We start from the raw sequence: 5708 nt of genomic DNA on the forward strand, positions 1-5708 counted from the left end.
GTTTGATTAAATAATTAATCTGAACCATCCATTTGATTAAATAATTTGACCACCATTTTTTCTACCCATTTTAGGCCTAACTCTCTCTCTTTAGCTCTTATTAGTATATATATATATATATAGTATATAGTATATAGTATATAGTATAGTAGATGTATATACTTTTAAAAAAAATAAAATGTTGTATGCTTATTATTACATAAATTGTATGTGTGTTTTAAAAGCTTTTAAAACACACATACAATTTATGTAATTAAAAATAATAGAAATTTGTATGTTTTCAAATAAAATACAAATTATGAATATAAAAAAATTATTTTCTATTTAAATATAGTACATATAAATTAAAATTTATATGTTTTCGCATTTATATATTAAAATATACCATGCAATATAATTATTTAGTTTTTAAAAATTTTTAAAAGCATTTTTACAGTTATCCCGGTATAATATCGAGATTAAACAAATCTAACTTGTGGACTAGTCCAGTCCGCAAATTTTCAACCCACAGTGAGATCAATCCGTCGTTATTCTGTGGACCATTATTCGTTAGACAAGTAACTTAATTAGTTAATTAAATTTATTAAAACTGGTTAATTATTCGATTGCTATGGTGATTATGATTAGGAATATTTTATTCCTATTATGATTAAGATTAGGAATAAGCTGTGTGCCTATAAATATAAATATAGATCATGCGTGCTTGCGGAATTGAAGAAAAGATACATCTCTCAACTTTGGGGTTTTACAAAAAGCTGGTATTATTATTATTATTATTATTATTATTATTATTATTATTATTACTATTATTACTATTATTACTATTAACTGGATTGGAACCTTAGAACCATAGGCTGATATTAATGATCCATTAGTTATGTATCGCCCAAAAACTGGACAACGAGGGGATCGGCATGACATTTTAATTTTTATTTTATTATAGAGGAGATTTAGATCATTCTAATATTAATATACAATTTTATTACGAAATTCATGCCTATATACTTGTATGTATTAATCTTTTCAATTTCCTTTTTTTTTTTTTATATATAGATGGAAAGAGACAAAACAAATCATTGTCATCCACCTGTTCCTTCTCCATTCCCGTGGCTTCTATACTATAAAGGGAAGCGATCCAATACTCAAATATTTTTTAATATTATTAATGAAGAAGGCACTTGGGACTTCAAGAACATGTCAAACAATTTTGTATGCACAAATTCTCATGGATGGATGGTGATGCGTAATCCAAATCGAAATTCTAGGGTATGCTTTCTATTAAATCTTGCCACCATGGAAAAGATCATGTTGCCCCCTTTGAAACTTAAAACATGGAAGTCATGCATACTCTCGTCGCCTCCAAGTGACCCTACATGTATTGTTGGGTTCTTCTATTTAAATAGGTTCAAGTTTTGGCATCTCGGTGAAAATATATGGAGGGAACACACGTTTAATGTAGAGAATGATGCAATTGATCATACCGTTTATTGTGAGGGAAAGTTTTACTGTTTTAATTTTAATCTTGATAGTGTCATGGAAGTGATGGTATTGGATAATCATAAATGTGAAATGAGGCAATTAAAAATAGAGATGCCAACATGGGAAGGTCGTGGGTGTCATAGGGTTGCAAACTACTTTATTGAATCTCTTGGTGAGATCTTTCTTGTTATTATTGTATTCGCGGGGCTAGTTGGAAATAGAATACTGGAAGTTTGTGTGTTCAAAATTGATTTCAAGGAGTTAGAATGGATAAGAGTAAAAAGCTTAGGTGATCATAGGGTGTTTTTTCTTAGCAACACAATTTCTATGTCATGCTCAACCAGTGGATCATCAGGCTGTATTAAGGAAAATTCAATCTACTTCATTCTCTCTAGTGAGGTTGATTTGAGGAGTATGTATATCTATGATATGGAAGAGAAGACAATCACAACTAGCTTAGTTTGTCCGCGTACTGTTCACAATGTTACTCAAGGACAATGGATAATGCCAAATATTTAATAGTAGACATGTAATTTATTTGTAGTGCATACATACATACATACATACATACATACATATATATTATTTATTGTAGGCAAACTGAATATATGTATCGTAATAGAAACAACATCGTTTTGGACCATGATCTACAATGCTCTGTGGACAATATAAATTGCCGATCAATTGAATGGGATAGGCTGGACCAAAATACGAGTACAAATGAATCAATCTATTTGGTCAAAGCTCGACTCAAGTTTAGTCAACTCCATATTCGAGTTGAACTTGAACCGTCTCGTTAAGTAACTGAATAAAATTCGAGCTCAAATATTTTTGAGCTGTGACTCGTCAAGTCACTCAGGAACCATTATATTTATTTATACTATAATTTATAGAACTAACTTTTAAGAATTAAAAATTAAAATTCAAACCTCAAATCCCTAATCCTTAAAATCTCTAAATTAAATTTATAGAACAAACCTTTAACAATTAAAAAATAAAATTCAACCTTCAAATCCCTAATCCCTAAAATCTCCAAATTAAATTAAAATTAAACCTTCAAATCCCTAATCCCTAAAATCCCCCAATTAAATTAAAATTAAACCTTCAAATCCCTAATCCCTAAAATCCCCCAATTAAATTAAAATTAAACCTTCAAATCCCTAATCCCTAAAATCTAACATCTAAAATCCCTAAAAATTAAGTTCCCGATTCCTATGTCTCAGTCTCCGTCACTCACTCACTCACTCACGACGAATCCCAACCCTCAGTCTCTCTGACTCCTCCAAGCTGCCAAAGTGACGGTCGACGGCGACGAAGCCAAACCCCAAGGCCGACGCCGACGCCTCCCTCCCTCCCCTGCGAATCTGCGACGAAGAAACAAGCAGATGACGACGAAGCTAGAAGCCGACGGCGCTGCCTCCCTCCCTCCGTCCCCTGCGAATCTGCGAATCTAGGTATGTCTTCTTCATTGAGTTGATTGACTGATTCTACATTGCGAAGGCTTGAAATCTGAGTACGAACTGAGTTTTCTATAGTTGATAACAAATTGATTGTGTCATATGATAATAGTGTTGCATTGTAGGGTTTTAGCAGAATATAACCAAAAATATTGGAAACTCTAATTCTATAACCTGCTCCCTCAAATGAGATTTGAACTTGGCCACATCAGGGCCCTTGGCAGTACTGTTAAGGCTGTGGTTCCTAGGAAGTTGGTAGATCTATTTTCAGTGGGCTTGGGGTTATAAGGTTTAGAGAATTGAGTGTTTGTGAATTGGGAAGGCTTTGGGGTGTACTGGGAGATATCTTGCTCATTGGCTTTGAACCCTTTCTCAAAGCATCAGCTAAGGTTTTGGGCTGGGTAGTTCTCACAAAACATCTGAGAGTTTGCTTAAGTCTGACTATATAGGCTTCTAAACATCTGGGGTGTACTGGGAGATATCTTTAGGTTGCTCATTGGCTTTGAACCCTTTCTCAAAGCATAAGCTAAGGTTTTGGGCTGGGTAGTTCTCACAAAACATCTGAGAGTTTGCTTAAGTCTGGCTATATAGGCTTCTAAAAAATATGACATCACAAAACATACAATATATTCATAACAAATTGAATGTGCAATATAATAGTGCTGTGTTGTAGATACAAACTAGTTTGTCTTAGGCAAAATATAACCAAAACAGCATTATATTGGAAATTCTATGGGAAAGCTCTTGATTCATAGCGCCTGTTGGTCTTTACTACGCACCTGCAGTTAAAAAAAAAAGAAAGCACATAATTATTGGATATATATAGAAATGACAAAAAAATACAATTTACATTCTATAGGAAATACCCATAGCAGCTGCTTGGTCTTTATTTCTTTCTACCCATATTAGCACATCTACAGTTAAAGCACACAAAACACAAAGTAAGTACAAAGTATTGAAAGTAAAAAACAATAAGATTTTGCATATACACAAATGAGACACTTACATTCCATGTGGAAGGTGCTGCAGCAGCTCATCCCTAGTTTTGAAGGGAGCATTACAGACACTGCAAAATATTTTATAGTCTGGGTTCTTGGCTAATTGTTTTGCCAATTTCTTGGCTCGTTTTCCACTCAAACCACTTCCTTTCGAAGCTTTAGCTTCATACTCTGTCCCCTCAAGCCCTTCTCCTCCTTTCACAGCCTCTTTCCCCTCAAGCCCTTTTCCTTTTCCAGCCTTCCCCTTACCCCCTTTTCCCTCATCCGCTTCAGTTTGTTCAGTTTCAATTATTTTCTTCCCTTGCTTTTTGGGTTTAATTTTTTCTTTTGTCATCGTCCTGTTATGAACTTGAAGATCAAGAAACACTATGAAATATACAACACCTAGCATTTGTCAAATAACATAAATCCTCTAAAGAAAACCATAGAAATTCAAAGAAACCCAAGATTATGTATAAATGTCTATTACCTGTGTGCTGTTTTATTGCAGAGCTGAGAGCTAGTTGTTGGCACTTGTCAGAGAGCAGACACTCCAGGTTTGGTTGATGCAGGGAGTAGAGAATTCAGAACTCAGTTTTGGTTCTTGCAGGAGGAGAATTCAAAGAAACCCATTGAAATTCAAAGAAACACCTAGCATTTGTCAAATAACAGAAATCCTCTAAAGAAACCCACATAGAAATTCAAAGAAACCCAAGATTATGTATAAATGTCTATTACCTGTGTGCTGGTTGATTTGCAGAGATTTGAGAGCTTGTTGATTGCACTTTGCAGAGCTCCAGACTGATGAGGCTTGGTTGATGCAGGGGCCAGGGAGTAGAGAATTCAGAATGCAGTTTTGATTCTTGTATGAGGAGAATTCAGTATTTGTTTTTGTTAACTAACTTTGATTCATCTGTAGTATATATACCAGTTCAAGTACAACTTAAAATTTATTTAATGATATCTTTTTATCTTTTTATTATAATAATTATTAATATTTATATTACTATTACAAATTTTAATTTATAATTTTTTACTACAAATAGTAATTAATATCATCATTAAAGTAATTAATATTTTGTGAGAAATAATTTTGCAATAAATTTATGTTTATGATTTTTTTTTTAAAAATGAACCAGATATAAAAAAAAATAAAAATTTCTAACTTGCCAAACAAAAAATAAATAAAACATGACAAGTAAAATGAGAGAAATTGAACATTTATATAGAAAATATTTGGACACATCAATTTTGCTATACACAAGGACGTTGGTTTTAATATAAAAGATTGAAAAGAATATTAAATCTCGTATCACTTATTAATTTGCAAACAATTTTTTTGGTTAACTGATTTAAATACATAAAATGGGACAAAAGAAATATCTTTTAAAATAATTTATTTTGTTCTTGTTAATCATATAATGCAATTATTTAAAAATTAATATCTCCGTCTTATTAATTATTACGACTATATACCTTGCTTTATTTTTTAGTTCATACTGAAATAATGCATGTTTCACCAATTTGAACACCATTGACTTTTAATTCATCTAAATATTCTTTTATTTTTTAAGTTTGCTTATATATATATAGGTTGTTACCTAATAACAAGGGAATCAAACAACTTAATTACCCTGAATGCAGAAGATTAGAGAGCAAAAAATGGAGATGCTTAAGATGATTTGTGTTTTTTGACTTGTTGGGACGTGTAGCGTGTTTGTATGGAGTGGTTTGGGTTAAGGTATGTATGGAATTAGGCAAATAAAGACCCTTAAAGAATTCTTGTTTGGATGCT

General features: G+C 32.3%; 1 long non-coding RNA gene across 1 annotated transcript; it reads left to right on the forward strand.

Moving 5' to 3' along the window:
• Positions 1–2681: 2681 nt before the first annotated feature.
• Positions 2682–4901, forward strand: LOC116011158. Its single transcript, XR_004096975.1, has 2 exons — positions 2682–2933; positions 4425–4901. It is a non-coding gene; the product is annotated as an uncharacterized LOC116011158 (long non-coding RNA).
• The last annotated feature ends 807 nt before the right edge of the window (positions 4902–5708 follow it).

Source organism: Ipomoea triloba, chromosome 2 (genome assembly GCF_003576645.1).
Source record: "Ipomoea triloba cultivar NCNSP0323 chromosome 2, ASM357664v1".
In the NCBI taxonomy this organism is placed as follows: domain Eukaryota; kingdom Viridiplantae; phylum Streptophyta; class Magnoliopsida; order Solanales; family Convolvulaceae; genus Ipomoea; species Ipomoea triloba.